The sequence below is a fragment of the Populus alba genome, chromosome 14 (genome assembly GCF_005239225.2).
Source record: "Populus alba chromosome 14, ASM523922v2, whole genome shotgun sequence".
Lineage (NCBI taxonomy): Eukaryota > Viridiplantae > Streptophyta > Magnoliopsida > Malpighiales > Salicaceae > Populus > Populus alba.
Window position 1 is genome coordinate 17,521,259 of NC_133297.1, and position 20,153 is coordinate 17,541,411.

Genomic DNA, 20,153 nt, shown 5'->3' on the forward strand with positions numbered 1-20,153 from the left:
TCTGGTGAAGGTCCTTCCAATTGACCTATCATTTTTGTTCAAGCCCCAACAAAGACTCAACCTGAAGACATTGAGGGCCCACATGATCAAGAGCCTCAACACAATTTGAAGGGAAATTGCATCACCGTTGCAGAATGGAGCCTGTTCTTTCTCTGCCAAAATAACTACCTCAGTTTGATCATGTCTCCAAAAAACTTGATTTTTTGTTTCAACCTATTCTAGTTTTTGTTGGTAATTTGGCTAAAAAATTCCACAAGACTTTCCTTGTCCACTGAGCCTTTCTTGTTAATAAAATCATGTGTTTTGCTGTGTTCATCACATGCCTTCATTTTTGTTGTTTCATGCAAATAACACATTGAGCATAACCTTTAAGCATGAAACCATCACGCCCAAAATCTTGTGGTGCATTTCCCTTTTCTTCCAAAACTATGCATGATCGCATGTGAGGATTTTTGGGAATTCAAAGTTTAGTACAAAAACAGAAATCATGTTGACGTTTGTCCGAAACAAACGAGTTCTGGAAATTCAGGTGATTCCTTAGAGAGGTAACCATACACCTAGAAAAAAAAAATAAAAAAAAAAATTAAGTGACTCCAAAAGCTGGGTTTTATTTGCATGAATAATGAGAAATCACATTGCATACTTGCATGAAAGCAAGGCTTACCGATCCTAAATGCATGCATTTGAGATGAAGAAAGGCTATCTTTGATAATCCTTTCACAAAGTTGAAATATATCATTTGCAGTCTCCTTTTGAGCCTAATATATTTTCTTGAAAAAATAACCCTGGCTAGGATCACACCCCTACACTGGGGGGCAAGTGCAAAAAAATCCATAATGATTGAAAGTGCCCAAATAACTCTTGGGGGCATGAAAAAGTCTTCAACAATGAAAGTGCCCAAACAATACTGGGGGGCATAAAAGAAAATTCTCAATCATCAAAGGTGCCCATACAAAGCTAGGGGGCATGAAGAAAAATCCAAAGGATCCAAAAAGTTTGAGCAAAAATTACAAGGCCAATGCAATGATGCTCAAAATCAAATGAAGAAAACAAAAACAAAGAGAAAGAGCCCAAGCCCAACACTGGGGGGCACCGTGGACCATTTTACAAATCAATTCTAAGGTCCAAAAATGTATGAACAAAAGAGTTTGGGATATAAGCACTTGTGATTCTTAGTCAAGTCCCTTAAACACCTTTTGAGCCTTTAACATGTCCATTTTCTTCGTAACCAATAGCCAAAGCCTACATTACGCACCTGATAAAGCCCTTTCTGATCAAAGGCAAGTAATCTGGATAGGTAGGCAGTGCTTTCTCGTGCGAGTCAAATCATTATTCATGCAAATAAAATAAATGCTTTGAATCAATTCGGTTCTCAATAACCCTCAAATTGAAATTTCAACCTTTTATGACCAACCAGATGTCACTTCATCTTTAAACCAAAAGCAAAAAGCTTTCATCACGTCAAGAAACCTGTCCATAGGAATCACTTGAATTTTTGAGAACAAGTTTATTTTGAACCAATATCAAAATCATTTTTGTGATTGGCATAACTTTGAAGTTCCAAAAATTTTGCATGAAAACATTTCATTGTACAAAAAACTCAAACTTACTTTCACATATCCTCACCCCCAAACTAAACCCAAGTTGAACACTTGGGGGGCATGATCAAGCTGGGGGGCAATCAAAAAACACATGGTAGGGCTGGCTCCATGATTCCTTTTCTAAGGAAAATGTCGGGCAAAATTGGTAACTTTTAAGATAAAGGGTGAAGGACAAAGATGTATGATGACATCAAACCCTTCTCAGAGGTCAAGATCACAAGATGTAATATGAGTAAGCAGAAGTGGAAAAGCCATCGAAGTTACCACCAACACTACAACTTTTGAGAGAGAAAAAGACACCATGAAGAAATGGGGGCCTATATTTCTCAGGTAAGTATACATGCATATCAATCATAATGCATTTGCTTTTCAACATTGACAAATCATTGTCTCAACATCATCTCTTTGGTAGTGCGTTTTCTAACCCTACCTCCGTTTGAGTGCGCCTTTGAGCCCTCAACTCCATTCTGAGTGTGCCTTTGAGCCCTCACCTCCATTTTGAGTGCGCCTTTGAGCCCTCATCCCTTTGGTAGTGCGTTTTCTAACCCTACCTCCTTTTGAGTGCGCCTTTGAGCCCTCACCTCCATTTTGAGTGCGCCTTTAAGCCCTCATCCCTTCGGTAGTGCGTTTTCTAACCCTACCTCCTTCTGAGTGCGCCTCTGAGCCCTCACCTTCATTTTGAGTGCGCCTTTGAGCCCTCATCCCTTTGGTAGTGCGTTTTCTAACCCTACCTCCTTTTAAGTGCGCCTTTGAGCCCTCACCTCCATTTTGAGTGCGTCTTTGAGCCCTCATCCCTTCGGTAGTGCGTTTTCTAACCCTACCTCCTTCTGAGTGCGCCTTTGAGCCCTCACCTCCATTTTGAGTGCGCCTTTGAGCCCTCATCCCTTCGGTAGTGCGTTTTCTAACCCTACCTCCTTTTGAGTGCGCCTTTGAGCCCTCATCCCTTCGGTAGTGCGTTTTCTAACCCTACCTCCTTTTGAGTGCGCCTTTGAGCCCTCATCCCTTCGGTAGTGCGTTTTCTAACCCTACCTCCTTTTGAGTGCGCCTTTGAGCCCTCACCTCAATTTTGAGTGCGCCTTTGAGCCCTCATCCCTTCGGTAGTGCGTTTTCTAACCCTACCTCCTTTTGAGTGCGCCTTTGAGCCCTCACCTCCATTTTGAGTGCGCCTTTGAGCCCTCATCCCTTCGGTAGTGCGTTTTCTAACCCTACCTCCTTTTGAGTGCGCCTTTGAGCCCTCATCCCTTCGGTAGTGCGTTTTCTAACCCTACCTCCTTTTGAGTGCGCCTTTGAGCCCTCACCTCCATTTTGAGTGCGCCTTTGAGCCCTCATCCCTTTGGTAGTGCGTTTTCTAACCCTACCTCCTTTTGAGTGCGCCTTTGAGCCCTTACCTCCATTTTAAGTGTACCTCCATTATTGAGTGCGCCTTTGAGCCCTCATCCCTTAGGTAGTGCGTTTTCTAACCCTACCTCCTTTTAAGTGTGCCTTTGAGCCCTCAACTCATTCCAAGTGTGCCTTTGAGCCCTCACCTCCATTTTAAGTGCGCCTTTGAGCCCTCACCAACATTTTGCTGGGTAGGTCACCCATTACAATGAGACCACACTTCACATTCTTTCTTTTTTTTCGGGTTAAAGGGGATTGGCGAAAGGAATCTCAGTTTAGCCCAACCATACACGGGACTTTGGGTCCAGTTGAAGTTTTAGGTCAATCAAATTTTGAGACGACCAGTTTCGGAAGACCAATGTTATTTTTTCTTTACAACACTTACTATGCACAAATCTTTGCTCCGTAAGCATTGTAAAGAGGGGGGCAACTGTTGTAACCCATTTTTTGGTCCCTACAAAAAAATAATAAATACAAAAAAAAAAAAAAAAAAAAAAAAAAAAAAAACTCAAAATGGTGCCGTTTTGAACGGCACCATCATCTTTTTCCCCTGGACACGCAGCGAAACAGGGGAAGAAGATTTATTTTTCTTCTTCTGTTCACCGCCACGTTCGCCTTCAATAAGACGCCGCCTCCCTTCAAAAAGACGCCGAAAGGGGACACCCACTCGCCCCGCTTTCCATGTATTAAGGCATGTATTAAGGGATAGTGGAGGGGCGGCCAACAGTGGTCGCCCCACCACGTCGGCCCCCCCTGTTTTTGCCTATAAAAACAGGGGGGGAAGTGAAGAGAGAGGGGGGAGAACACTGAGAGAGAGGGAACAGAAGGGAGACCCGAGGGAGAGGTAACAGAAGGGAGAATAGAGTGAGAAGAGAGGAGAGAAGGCAGAGAAGAAGAAGGGAAGAAGCAGAGAAGAAAACGGGAAAAAACAGAGGAGAGAGAGAAGGAAAACCGCCGGCCACCGCGAACCGCCAGCGCCGCCGCCGCCACCCCTGCTGTATCAGCTGCTGCCAGCATCAACACAGCTCCAGGTAACGTCCTACCTTTCCCGTCGTTTTTTTTGCTTCAGTTCATGCAGAACGTTTACGTTCTGCAGAATTAATTAGCGAGTTACTGTGCTATGCACAGTAACTGGCTAATTAATTCACATTACTGTGCATTTGCTAATTAATTCCCGGTTACTGTGCATGTGCACAGTAACCCACAGATTAATTTTCTGGTTACTGTACACACAGTAACCCGGTTACTATGTGCACAGTAACCAGCTCATTCTTTGGGCCAGGTTCGGCCCAGCCCATATTTTTGGGCCTGATCCGGCCCATAAAAAAAATCAAAAAATATTTGTTTCAGCATTTTACACTTTTTTCCGCGTAGTTTTTATGTCATTTTGATTAATATTTGGTGGTTTTTTTTTTGTTAAAAATACAAAAATCTGATTTTTAAATACCCGGTTTTCGTCAAAAACTTCCACAAAAATACAAAAAAAATTAAAAAAAAAAAAGAGAAAAAAAAATGTTTTTGTGCATACGGCCAAGTGTCTCAAAGCTAAAAATTCATATTGTATTTTTCATACACCAAAAAAATGTTTTAGCATGCATTTTGGCTTTAATAACCAGTTTATTAAAGTCAAGAGAATATTGGCCAATATTTCAAAAACAACAAAAATTTTATTTTGTTTGTCTCTTAGTATCCGGGGTATGACTTTACACGTAATGCATATTCCGGATATTTAATTCTTTTTTTTTGGACAATAAAACCTGGGGTATGACATTACACGTAATGCGTATTCCAGATATTTAATTCTTTTTTTGTTTGGACAATAGAACCCGGGGTATGACATTACATGTAATGCATATTTTGGACAATAGGAAACCACAACATGACTTAGATTTTATTAGACAAAACAATGCAGCTTACCTTAGGTAGGGCGTAGTTGGGGTGCTAATACCTTCCCTTTACGCAACCAGTCTCCGTACCTGATCTCTAAAGACCAGTAAGGGTTCCTAGTAACCAGAATACTAGGTGGCGACTCCCAGTCCATATTTTCACATGTAGAGACAAGAATTCCTTGTCTCTCCTTATTTGCCAGGAATAAATATTCTGATTTTTTTCCTTGAGGGTGGACGATCGCCACGCCGCCGCACACGTGCGACAACTATGTTCTTATCTTGTTTAATAAAGTTTCTTTTTTTTCATTATATTTAGCTAAGTTTATTTTATCAAGGTGAAAAGGCTTCATTAATGATGTTAGAATAAGTATAATATAAACTCAACATGGACTTCAATGTTTATATCCAAGAAAGTTTCCTGTTAACATATCTTATCATTTTTATCTTATTCATTCTTAATACCTTGCTATTAAAAGGCTAATCTAGAATTATGTTGTACAACCCTTGATATAACAAATACTTGATCATTTCATAGCCAACTGTATTGTTAACCGACACCTGTGCTATGAAAGGAACTTGATTTGTTGTTGACATAAATTAGCATCATGAATACCTGACAATATTTACAAGTATTAGTGTTACTTAAATAAGATAATTAATATAATCATGTTAATAATTTATAATGAGTTATTAATGATAAATCATCCGATTGAAACTTTTTTTTTATGGTTTCCAATTCAGTAATAAAAAGAGTTTATACTATACTTATTTGAAATACCATTAGTGGATCCTCTAACCTTGAAAATTGTTTTATCTTTTTTTAATCCTCACATTAATATCATATCTCAAAGTTCTTGTCAACTCCTTTTCTTTTATTTGTGATTTTATATAGTTAACTTGCTTGTGGATCGACACCGATCTTGCCTGATTATTTATTACTTCGACACTCCTTCACTTGGGATAAGACATCAATTATTTTAGTAGTGTCAAGTTTTTGGTGTCATTGCCGAGAAGCTAAATTACTGTATAAGTTATTTTATTTTATTTTCCTTTTCCTTTTTATTTTATTTAGTTTTTGTTTTTTCCTTTCCTTTCCTTTTCTTTTGTTTTTCCTTTTACACTTGCATGAGAGTTTGGACACATACATTAAGTGGTAGACTTTCTAGGAACTCTTTATTTTCTTTAGAAAACATGGTCGAAGAAGATAACCAGTCACTTCATAATGAGAATAATAAGAATAATCGTGTTCGAACACTTAGAAACCATATGAATCCAACAAGAACAAGTGCACCATCATGTATAGTTTTTCTTCTTAATGCATCTCACTTTAATTTTAAACCGGGTATTATTAAACTCTTACTTACCTTTCATGGCTTAGATCTAGAAAATCTATACTTGCATTTAAGAGAATTTGAAAAGGTTTGTACCACTTATAATGACTTCAATTGTAGCATGAACACCATCAGATTAAAGCTTTTTCCTTTTTCATTAAAAGATAAAGCTAAAACATAGCTACAAAATCTTAGGTTAGGATCCATTCATTCTTGAGATGAAATGCACCAACAATTTTTAAAGAAGTTTTTTCCTTCTAATAGAACAAACTCTTTCAAAAGATAAATCACCACTTTCACTCAAAAATCAGGAGAAACATTTTACCAGTGATGGGATAGGTATAATACTTGCTTAGTACATGTCTTCGCCATGGTTTTGAAACATGGAGATTGATTTTATATTTTTATGAAGGGTTAACACCTAAAGATAGGCAAATGATGGAATTAATGTGCAATGGAAATTTTGAAGATAAAGACCCTGATGAAGTAATTGAGTACCTAGACTTGCTAGCTAAAAATGCTCAAAATGGGACACTACACGCACTTGTGAGGCACCAGGTAAAACTCAACCTCAAATATCTAATGGAGGCATGTACAACTTTAGGGAAGATCATAACCTTCAAGCCAAATTTGCATCATTAGCTAGAAAAGTCAAGGCACTGGAATTGAAAAGAGTGGTCAATTAAAATCTATTCAAGAAATTGTGTGTCAAATTTGTGAAACTAATGAACCCTCAACCAATGATTGTCCAACTTTGCCTTCTTTTAAGGAATGTCTCCATGAACAAGCCAATACTCTAAACAGTTTTCAAAGGCCAAATCATAATCCATACTCGTAAATGTACAACCCTATTTGTAGAAATCATCTAAATTTCAGTTGGAAGAGTAGTAACAATAATGCACAAACTTCATAGCCACCATTTCAAGCACACTATAATTTTTAAAATTCTCATGGATATGCACCTCTTTATGCTTCCCCTCCTAGAAGAAATCTTGAGGAAACATTTCATGCATCCATTGAAATGCAAGAGACAATCAATACTCAAAATGCTCAAACTATGGCAGATTTGAAAGATACTCTTGCAAAATTAACATTTACTCTTAGTATTTAGGAGAAAGGTAAGTTTCTGTCTCAACCACAGTAAAATCCTAAAGGGCAATACAATTTAAGTGCGGGTAGCTCCAGAAGCTAACATATGGATCAAGTGAAATCAGTCATTACTCTTCGCAGTGATAACGTTATTGAAAAACTCATCCTTGAACCTTGTGAGAAAGATGATAAGTCAATCTCTGAGTGTAAGGAAGAGGTTGAACTTGAATATTGCAAAGAAAATACTGATTCCTCACCAACACTTCCATTTCCTCATGCCATAATCAAATAAATAAATGTCAATCACAATTCTGAAATCTTTAAAACTTTCAAACATGTAAAGATCAATATACCTTTGTTGGATACTATTAAATAATGCTATGAAGAGAAAACTGAATATGAAATCCTTTTTAGCCGAACAACTAAATGTCATTTTTCAGAATAATAATGCTTTGAATTATAAAAACCTTCGCTGTCCTACAATTTCATATTTTATTGGAGAACATAAAATTGAGAAAGCTTTACTTGATCTCGAAGCTAGTGTGAATTTGCTTTCATATTTAGTTTTTCAAAGTCTCAATCTAGGTGAGTTAAAACCAACTTCTATAACTCTTTTACTTGCTGATAAAAATGCCTCGAGGAATAGTTAAAGGTGTGTTAGTTCAAGTTAATAGATTCATTTATCCTGTAGATTGTGTTGCCTTTGATACACAACATGTTGAAGCATGCAATTCAATTTCTATTATTTTAGGACGTTCATTTCTTACAACTTCTAATGCATTGATTAATTGTAGGAATGGACTAATGAAGCTGTCATTTGAAAACATGACATTGAAAATGAATATTTTTAACATTTGCAAGCAATCTGGAGATGATAATGATATACAGGAAGTAGACTTTATTGAAAAATTTGTTTATGATTAATTTGAAACTACTTCTAGTAAAACTAAGTTTGATGAATATGAAGATTTACAAATAGTTTATTTTTAGAAAGAACTAAAGGTAAGTAGTTGGAGACCAAAAATTAAAGAATTTTCACCACTGTCAATAAGTTGGTTGGGGGGTGTGATTAATACTTAAATGTGCATTCTCATTAAGATTTTATGGCATCATATTGCACTTAAAGTATCATTAAATTTCCTAACTTAAATTTATTTTATAATAACAAGTCTGATAATATAAGATATCTTTAATTGTATATACTCATTTTAAATACGGGTTTATCTCACAATTCAAAGGATTGATTCATATGTTTAACTATTGAAATTGAGAAGATAAAAAGAGGGCTAAGCTTAGAAAAGAGATGTGGTTCAATTCAAACTAGAACACCATTCAGTTATTGGGTTATAAATGGAGTTGTAGACCTTAGATTTAGGTCTGATTTATCTTGATGGAAAGCTAAGATATAGGTCTAAAACATTCATGAAGAGTCCAAGATTAAAAATTGTCATTTTCAAGTTTAAATCTTATCAACAAAAGAGAAGTTTGAATTTGTCCTGCAGCCCAAACATTGTTCAATGTTCAACCCATATCTCGAGTTCTAGAAGTCCAAATGAGCTCATTAATTTTTTGTTAGAAATATGAAACAAATTCCCAGAACTTTCATGAAGATGATGTGTTCAAATTCTGATGTTAACAATGGTGTTTTGTCCAGCCAATAAGTCAATAGGTAGCCACCAAGTCAAGGGTTGGCTAACAACTTAATAGTTAGTCATCAAATCAATAGTTTCAAATTTTAGCCTATAAAAGGAGGCATTTTCCATGCATTTAAGCATCTTGGTTTTTGGATCAAGATCTTGCTCTTGCTCTTGCTTTCTTTCTTTGTAATGTATAACTTTTATTTCATGTTATATTTTTATTAATCTCTTGTTTATGTTTTTCATTTCCTTTACTATACTTGCTTAACTTATATCATAACTATATTCTTATCTTGTTTAATTAAGTTTTTCTTTTTCATTATGTTTAGCCAAGTTTATTTTGTCAAGGTGAAAAGGCTTCATTAATGGTGTTAGAATAAGTATAATATAAACTCAATATGGACTTCAATGTTTATATCTAAGAAAGTTTTCTATTAACATATCTTATGATTTTTATCTTACCCTTTCTTGATACCTTGCTTGTTAAATGATTAATCTAGATTTGTGTTGTACAACCCTTAATGATGCACTTTGGGCTTACCAAACTGCTTTTAAAACATCATTAGGTATGTTACCTTATAGGCTAGTTTATGAAAAACCTTGTCACTTGCCTATGGAACTTGAATATAGAGCTTATTAGTCTATTAAAGCTTTCAATTCAAACCTTGATGATGCTAGCCAGTTGCGTAAGTTACAAATAAATAAGTTTGAGGAAAAAAGAAATGATGCATATGAGAATTCAAAAATTCATAAAGCAAAAACAAAAGAATTTCATGACAAGAAAATCTTGAGAAAAACATTTGATGTTGGTTAAAAAGTTTTACTTTATAATTCTTACCTCCACTTATTTCCTGAAAAGCTAAAATCAAGATGGAACGGTCCATTTATTGTGAAACATGTGTTTCCTAATAGGGCCTTTGCTATTGAGAATCCAAATAATAGTAATGTTTTTAAGGTAAATGGACATTGTTTGAAAGCTTACTTTGATAATTTTCCTGGTGAAAATGAATCCCTTGGTTTTGGTGATCCTGTTTATAAATTTTGATTATTTTGCTTTTCTCATATTGTTTTTGTGTCTTCTATTTTGCTTGTCTCTCTCCAACCCCGGTCAAATGACAGATAACGGTACTCCGTAACTCTTAAGTCGGTTCTTTCAGTTTCCCATGATAACTGATATCTGTTTATATATTTGTTCAATTCCTTATTCCTTCTCTTTTCTTTGCATCTCTTTTCAAACTCTCATTTGAAAAATGGACACCACTCTCATAAAATTGAAAAAAGTATTTTCTCGTTTTGCCTCAAAATACGATTACAAAAATTTACTGTGCTAGGTGTGAAAGATTGAAGTTGTTAATGAACCATGGAATTCTTGTTAACATATCTTGTGATTTTTATCTTATTCATTCTTAATACCTTGCTATTAGATGGTTAATCTAGAATTCTATTGTATAACCCTTGGTACAACAAATGCTTGATCATTTCATAGCCAACTGTATTGTTAACCGACACCTGTGCTATGAAAGGAACTTGATTTGTTGTTAACATAAGTTAGCATCATGAATACTTGACAATATTTACAAGCATAGGTGTTACTTAAATAAGATAATTAATATGATCATGTTAATAATTTATAATGAGTCATTAATGATAAATCATTCGATTGGAACCTTTTTTGTGTGTGGTTTCCAGTTCAGTAATAAAACGAGTTTATACTATACTTATTTGAAATACCATTAATGGATCCTCTAACCTTGAAAATTATTTTATCTTTTTTTAATCTTCACATTAATATCACATCTCAAAGTTCTTGTCAACTCCTTTTCTTTTATTTGTGATTTTATATAGTTAACTTTCTTGTGGATCAACACTTATCTTACCGAGTTCTTTATTACTCGACATTCCTTCACTTGGGATAAGACATCAATTATTTTTGTTGTGTCAAGTAGTAATCAAGAAAAGTGAGATCAACCTTGAATGCTTCATAGTAAACAAATTCAAGAAGATTGATCGCCATTGCTCTAACTCTGTAATTAAGAGTGGTGTAATCATTCTCCAAAGCCTCCATGACCACCTCACTCTTAGAAATAAATATATACATGATTATTCTGAAGGTATGTTTTCTCACTTGAGTCAAGAACTTGATCCTCCCCATTATGGTTCATTTTTCCAACATAGCTATCATATTTTCTTCTATATATGAAATGTAAGCGGACAATGCTTTGTGAGCATTGACAGGAGCAGACGTCAGGCAGCGAAGGCACTTGTGCTTTTCATAAGAAATACCAATGAAGGATTTCCTTCCAACAAGCTTCACTTTGGCAATTGGCCATCCAGGCATAAATGCATCATCGTTACTTAATACTTTACTCCATGCTTCACGTGTTGTTACGAATACATCCATTAAATTGAGTAATATATCATTAATTAATTATAGTAAAACAATTTCTTCTCAAAAGCCAGAGTACTACTGATATTAAAGATATGATTTGAGCAATAATATAGCAATTCAACTTTGTAACTTCAATTACCATGCACCTATGTATACGTATGAGACCCTTAAGAAGGGCAACCAAAGCCAAGGTTGACTAACCTCTTTTCTTTTCCTCAGAGAGATAACATAAAAAAGTAGAAACAATCAAACTTTCAAGGATACTAGTGAAGGTGTGAAAAGGCAAGGAAATTTTTTAATCACATCCACATGCTTAAGATTTGGAGTATGATGTGATATAATAATTGGAATAGTTAGCAAGATTAGGACCATTCATCTGTAATTAATATGGACCCAGAGAGAATTACTGAAGAACAAATATTGTAGGATACATATTTTACAAGCACTATCTTCTGTGGTTTAAAATACTACAATACATTACTTTAAATATTCTTAATATTAATTAAGATTTGCTTTAACACCACAAGAATTCACAGTTTTACCGACGGTGTGTGATTAGGAGTTCGTCGGTAAATTATTTACCGACTACATTACCGACGGAATACGTCCGTCGGCTTACCTTTCGTCGGTGATTCCACATTCCATCGCTATATCGGTCGGATAAACAAAAAAAACATTTACCGACGGTTTTACAGACGGAATTTTGTGCGCCAAAAAAAAAGTTTCCCGCTTGAAAAATACCGACGGATTTTAATCCGTCGGTGATATCACAAGTCACCAACGATTTCTTTCCATCGGTAACTTGATCGGTGAATTGTTGAAATACCAACCGAATATATCCGTCCATCAATTTGTCGGTAAGTTAAAACACTGACGGAATAAGTCCATCGGTAAATCTGTTGGTGAGTCATAAAAATACCGACCGAATTTATCCGTCTGGAAATTTATTGGTGATGGTCTCGGCTACTGTCTAATGCCGACAGATTAATTCCGTCGGTAAATTCCTCTGTAATTTTTATTATTATTTTTTAAAAAATTATTTTGAATACATAATATAAAAATGATATAAATTAATAGTAATAAAAACAATTATGCAAATAAAATTTTATATTAAGCATCAAAAACAAAAAATGAAAGATAAATAATATTCATTACAAAATGAATGTGTTTCAAAAAAACATTAAATGAAATTTTAAATGTAAATAATGTTTATTAAAAATTAATATAAAGGAGGAGGAGGTTGGCTGTTATGCGGCCAAAAAGGATTTGGTGCACATGTTCCACCTTGTGCCATGTTCATGACCATTTGACGAAGCTCTTCATAGGCCGCTCTTTGTCATTTAGACTCCGCTCTGTGTTGTTCAGACTCCGCTCTTTGTCGTTCGGACGCCACTCTTTGTTGTTCTACGAGGTGTGTGTACGTGTCTCATAGGTGGTCGTACTTTTCGATGAGTAGAGTCGTGTGTTGCTGCAAGGCCACAAACTCCTTAGATTGGAAGCTCGATACTGATTGGGAGCTCCCGACGGTTGAAGCACTACAGGCCGACCGCAAGTTGTCGGCCGCAGTGTTGGAGAGCCCATAAACCCGATTTTTATCAGGTCCACCTGACAATCCAGCCTCCATCCACAAATCCGGATCGAATTCCGGATGGGTCAAAAGATCGTCCTCGTATTTCTCCCTTAACCGATTATTATAGGTATCCTGAAAATAAAAAAAGTAATCATCATATTCAATTTAATAAACGTAATAATAAATTACAAAATAAAATGGTTGAACAAACATACCACAAAATGTTGAGCACGGCTGTCAACGAACTGTTGCACCCCCTTTTGGTGGTCTTGACTTCGCACGTGCGTCTCCACAAACAGCTCCATAGGGCTCGACTCACGTCTAAGAGACGTAGCTTATAATGAAAAAAATTTATTAACAAAAAATTAATTGAACGATATATTTCATTTATATTAATTTTATCATCCGTTTCGCATGTGCAGCAAACGGAATGGAGCCGCTGGTGTGCGTTGTCACCGAGCCATGAATTGGCCGATTCCGGTTACCAGCACTAGACTGTGAGCGTCGTGTGAACCGCTCAGACGTCACGTGCTGAAGATAGTGCGGCCATATATCCTCTGGGATGTATATCGGTTTGAAATCCCTCCAAACCGCAACATCGTTCCAGCCTTGGAACCCCCTATTCCTCGCAGTTTTTTTTGCCTTTTTTTGGACTTTGTATCAAAAATCACACAACCTACTTCAAGCAAGAAAAAATTACATTTCGAAACATAAATTTTTTTGTAAAAAAAAAGTTGTATTGTTTTCGATGTTACCTAGTTGCCGCGTGATTTTCCCACACCCTCCTCACAACAGTGTTATGTTTCTTGTTTCAGCAAAATCGATTCTGTGTATAAAAAATAATTTTTTAAAATGTTAATAATTTATTTACAATTATATTAAGAATTTATTAGAAATAAGCTAAAAAGTATATATTAACACGAACCTGAATCTAGAAAACCATGCATTGATTTGAGACATCCATTCAGGATGCCTGGATATCTGACTCCATTGAAACAATGGAATCTCCATCGACGATTTAAACGCCGATGATATTACTCGGGCGGCCTCAATGTTTTATGAACCTGAAAAGAAATGAAATTAATTAAATAGTGATTTCATAAATTATGTTTAAATTTTATTTTTTTTTTAAGAAAAAAACTAAAACCTTAACAAACTTACATTGAAAGATCGTCCTTCCATTATGCCTAGTACTTGCGGGTAAATTGATTCCGCTGTGAAAGGCACGCCGCTTCTGCGATGTGAAACAGCGTTGGAAGAGGTAGCATCAGTTGACGGTGCAAGTGGTGTAGGTGCCTCTTCTTGAGAGGCACCTAAGGAAATATCTTCCTCGCTGCTAGACAAAACTTGATGCGACCGGACGTGAAGCTCTAGTTTTCATTATGTGCATCTAACCAATTTTATATAAATAATTATATAATTAAATTCAAATGTTAAAAAAAAAAATTCGGCAGCACCTCCCCTATACTGAGATACTACCCAAATCCACAAACCTGCAAATATTAACAATAGCCATAACCAATTGACCCAATCTATACTAAATTATTCCAACATATTCAATTACTAATCCCTAAGGTAAATTCAACATTAACAATTACAATTCAACAAATTATTCAATAATTATGCCAATATAACAAAACAATAAATTCAAAATAAATAGAAACAATTAAACACAAATCATGGCAAATAATAGAGTAAAAATTAATAATTCTATGGTAAATTCAACATTAAACAATATTAATTCAGCAAATTATTAAATAATTATGCCAATACAACAATAAATATATTCAATAAATTAAAAAAGAATTATAAACTAACAATTAAAAAACAATGGAAATAATTAAACACAAATCATGCAATAATAGAGTAAAATTACTAATTATTCCAATATATGCAATTACTAATTCTAAGGTAAATTCAACATTAATAACAAATATTCAATAAATTAACTAATAACAATTATGCAATACAACAATAAAAAATATTCAATAATTTAAAAAAAAAAAACTATAGACTTTAGGGAAGAAATATGCATACCTTAATAATGTGTTGAAACAAAAAAATTTATCTACATTACAAAAAAATTCAACAAAACAAAAAAACATAAAAAGCATAAAAATAACTATAAATAAAATAAAATGAAATAGAAAAAAACATACCCTTTAATGTGATGAAGATTCACAACCAAGCTTGTTAGAGATTCAACAAAAGCTTGAAGATTTGAGAGGAAAAAAATCGAAACCTTGAAGATTCTAAGGTGAGAAACGGAGGAGAAGAAAAAATGAATTGAAGGGGCGGACGCAAGAACTTATAGTGCAGTTTTACCGACGGATTCACCGACGGAAATATAAAATTATTATTATTTAAATTAAATCCGTCGGTAACGTGCTAAAAAGCTGTCAGTAATTTTTAAATTTTGCACCGAATTTTTTAATTACCCTCCATATTTTTCACAGTCCATCGGTAAGCTGACACGGTCAGAGGTGCATTCAATTCACACCCTTTGGAATTCGCACATTCTGTCGGTATTTTTTTCGGTAAAATTTGCCCACCGACAACTTACCGATAATGCATATCTTGAAATATTCATCATCCTCCTCTCCATAATTGTTCTTATTCAACCTTTTTCTCTTAACCAAACACAATTTCTTCTATGATAGATTCAGGCTAAGAAACTTTGTCATTGTTCCATCTATAAATAGCTAACCATATTATACAAACATATAAATACACTTCTCACCAGATCAATCCACATCTAAAAATATTTTCAAAATGCACATCAAATACAATTGGTACAAGAAAATATTGATGTTCCCTAGCAAGACATCTCTAGGTTATATCTATTTCAATATCATTATAATTCAACCCAAGTCTTCAATATATGCTTGTTTAGTATCTTCAAATGACATGTCTCTAGTATCTTCAATCATAGTTATATAACCTAGAGACATGTCATTTGAAGAATACTAAACAAGCATATATTGAAGACTTGGGTTTGAATTATAATGATATTGAAATAGATATAACCTAGAGATGTCTTGCTAGGGAACATCAATATTTTCTTGTACCAATTGTATTTGATGTGCATTTTGAAAATATTTTTAGATGTGGATTGATCTGGTGAGAAGTGTATTTATATGTTTGTATAATATGGTTAGCTATTTATATATGGAACAATGACAAAGTTTCTTAGCCTGAATCTATCATAGAAGAAATTGTGTTTGGTTAAGAGAAAAAGGTTGAATAACAACAATTATGGAGAGGAGGAAGATGAATATTTCAAGATATGCATTATAGGAGATAAGTATCGTTCGTGGCGACATTGTTCTTTCTTTTTTTCATTTTTTTTATTTAATGAATTTTTTACTTTATAGATTTTGGATTGTGAATTTTCTTTTCCTCTTTTTTATTTTTTGGCCGTTGGTTAGCTTTAGATTTCTGTAGCTAGTGATGAATTTTATTTATTATTGGAATAATTATAAGGATAAAGCAGGATATGCCTAAAGTAATTTATTTTTGTTATTTTTTATGTCACTTTCTCTATTTTAATTGAAATTGCAAGGGCTTGGTTAGATTTCAAAGGGGTTTGTATGCTATATAATTGTTGGTTGACTCTAAGACTCAATTATATGATTTGGAGTTATAGTTTTAGCACCAACAAATCTAGCTAGTTAATTGTGTTTCACTTCCATTACATCTACTTTATTGCCCCTTTTAACTTCAAGTAATAAGGGCACAACTTGACAATATAACATATGTGCTTCTAAAGATGAAATCTATCATGTAGACATAATTTTAAGATCTCATTGAAGAATAAGTATTAATTTGTGCAGTTGATATTGCATTCCTCTTAATATTTTTTTTTTGTTCAGCAAAGTTATTGTTTTGATTTTCATTCATTGTCAATCATTTCTTTGTTTTTTTCAACTTTTGTTTCTTTGTTAATCATTTCGCTTTACTACAAATTTCTTAAAACCTTAGATAAAGTATTATGTGTTTTTGTTCATTATAAATGAATTTAGGTTAGTTATTTATTAATGTAAGCTATCTACTTGAACTTTTCATAAAATATTATTTTGCTTTAATATAATCCTCTTTATAGCTAATCAAGATTTATTTACTCCTTTTAGCACATAGTTCAATCTTTGTCACAGTTTTGATCAAAAGTAACTCATCACAGAATCAACGCTAACATGTTCCCACTTTTTCTTTTAATAAAATGTTATAAGCATTGGTTATCAAGACTAATTGTGTGTTTTTATTACTTAATTATCATGATCCAATACAACACCAAACATATAATCTAATCACACTAAACCTAGAATTGTAGGCTTCATTTTTCTCTTTAAAAGGCTTTTTATTTAAAGAGAGGCCATATCAATATAATAATATTCCATCAATACTAATTGCATATAACCCACCATCTTTTGTCTATGATTATATAATGATGTCTAAATTGCACTTAATTTATGAGGTCATTCATTAGTATTTAAAAGTGTATTTTTATCAAGGTTTTATATCATCATTTTGCACTTCAAGTATCAATAACTCCTTAACTAGAGCATGTTTTATAATAACAAGTCTAATAATATAAGATAACTTTAATTTATGGTAAATGCTCATTTTAAATGTAGGCATATCTCACAATTTAAAGGATTAATTGATGTGATGTTCAGTCATTGGGTCATATCTGGAGCTGTAGATCTTGGATTTCAATTTGGTTTATATGGCTATAAATCTAAGACATAGGCCTAAAACATTCATGAGAGTCCAAAACTCAATTCTGCCATTTAGAAGTCCAAATCTTAGCATCAAAAGAGAAGTTTGAATCTATCATGCAGTTCAGACATTGTTCAGTGTCCAGCCTATATCTCGAGTTCTAGAATTTCAAATGAACTCATTCTTGTTTTGTTGGAAAGCTGAGACAATTTTCCAAAACTTTCAAGAAGATAATTTGTTCAAATTTGAATGTTAGCAATGACTTTTCTGTAGACAAGAAGATAAGGATTGTTACCAAGTCAAAAGGTGGCCACACACTCAACAATTAGTCATCAAATCAATAGTTTTGAATTTTGGCCTATAAACAAAGGCATTTCCCATGCATTTAAGCATCTTGGTTTTCATATTAAGATCATATTCTTGCTTTTTTTTCTTTGTATTTTGTAATATTTAAGTTTTGCTTTCATTAATCTCTTGTTTATGTTTTTTATCATAACTATGTTCTTATCTAGTTTATTTATGTTTCTCTTTTTCATTATGTTTAGTTAAGTTTATTATGTCAAGTTGAAAAGGTTTTACTAATAATGTTATAATATATATAATATACACTCAATATGAAATTCAATGTTTGTATCCAATAAATTTTGTTATTAACATGTCTTATCTTTTTATCTTACTAATTCATAATACCTTGCTTGTTAAATGATTAATCTAGATTTGTGTTGTATAACACTTGGTACAACAAATGCTTAGTACTTTCATAACCAACCGTACGGTATAACTTATACATGTGTTATGAAAGGAACTTGATTTATTGTTAGCATAAGTTAACATTATGAATTTCTGACAATATTTAAAAGTGTGGTGTTACTAAAATAAGATAATTACTATGATTAAATTAAAAATATATATTAAACTATTTAGGATAAATCCGATTGGAACCTCCTTTGTGTGTGGTTTCCAGTTGATTAATAAAAGGAGTTTATACTATACTTATTTTTAATACTGTTAGTGAATACTCTAACCTTGACAATTGTTTTTATCTTTGATTAATACTCACATCAATATCACATCTCAAAAGTTTTCTTCAACTCCTTTTCATTTGTTGTTTATAATTGTATATAATTCACCTACCTGTGGTTCGATCCCAGTCTTATCGAGTTATTTATTACTTCAACACTCCTTCACAAGGAATAAGACATCAATCTTTTAATCGTGTCAGTCATTATCCTTTATAAAAATTTACAATTGCTTTTCTTTACCGATATTGAGTTAAAAATCAAGAAGCACACAAGTTTTTGACAATTGATAATCACTCCCTTCATGTAATTTTTATTGGTAGTTAGGCCATATAAGATGCTTGACATATACACCCTCTTTATTAAAGTCATTGGCATTAAGGCTATCATTAATACATAAAATATTTAAAATGCACATCAAACTTGATTGATATATTGTTAATAATGATTAAGAAATGATGCAACTTAGAAAAATGTTGGAAAAAAAGTTCTCAATATTAAGGAAAATTCTGATTTACAATGATGAAAACTGTCATATTATGAAGTTTGAAGATTATAATTTTGGGTTTCTATTGCATATAACATCTCCAATTATAACAACTATTTAGAAGAGCCAAAGTGTTAATATAGCATTTTAACTATTATAAATGATACTATTCAAAAAAAGGTTGAATAAGAAAATTTAGATTGTAGTGTAATTGTAAATACTATCCAATTTTACATTTTCATGCATAACTCTTAATTTTACCGTTGAGCTGAGCTGAAATTTTTCTAGGCTATATATATATTGGATTAAAATTTTGAGGCTAATTAGAATTCATAAAGGTCTTATGACACAAATTAGCATATACAATATGAGTTTTATTATTTGTTACCTTTTGACTTGAAAACTTTCTATTTGGAGAGGAATTTTCTCTAATAATGCAAGAATATTCAACAACCTATTTTTGAGAGTTTCCTAGTTCAACAAGAATATTTAATAGGAAATAACAAAGTTTTCAAGTGTGGTAAGAATTAATTAATATTGTAAAACCATTTACTTACAAGGATTTTTTATTTATCTTAATTACACAATAAAAAAAGAGCTAAAGTATTTAAAGACTGATTACTTTTGGATTGAGTTATTTCTTTGTATTAATCTAAATTATTTTAAAGTTTTCTTTTATTATTTGGAAGAGATGGTCAAGAAAAAAAAAACTACTAACAAGGTAGAATCGTTTTAAGAGGATAGGGAAAATGACAAAAACAAAGCCATCTCCTTCCCTTTTTATTCCATATCCAATGTAACTGGTTGCGAGTATCCTGTTCCCTGCACCTACACACACATTTATGAATAAATTTATTAGGTAAAAACAAGTTAAAAATTAGATTTTGAGTTTCAAAACTTAGATCACAACTTTCTAACAATCAAAAGTGTTTGGAAACTAGCTAGTTGATGTCACATTATTTTTTCAGATGAACGATGTATTGTCCATCCTAATAAAAAAAATATTTGGTATTGTCCACCCATTTAAAATATAAAAAATGAA

At 33.3% G+C, this 20,153-nt stretch overlaps 1 protein-coding gene across 1 annotated transcript in view; it reads left to right on the forward strand.

Moving 5' to 3' along the window:
* Positions 1–20,153, forward strand: part of LOC118063425 (3-hydroxyisobutyryl-CoA hydrolase 1) — a 52,364-nt gene that overhangs the window by 23,981 nt on the left and 8,230 nt on the right. The gene's annotated exons all lie outside the window — the stretch shown is intronic.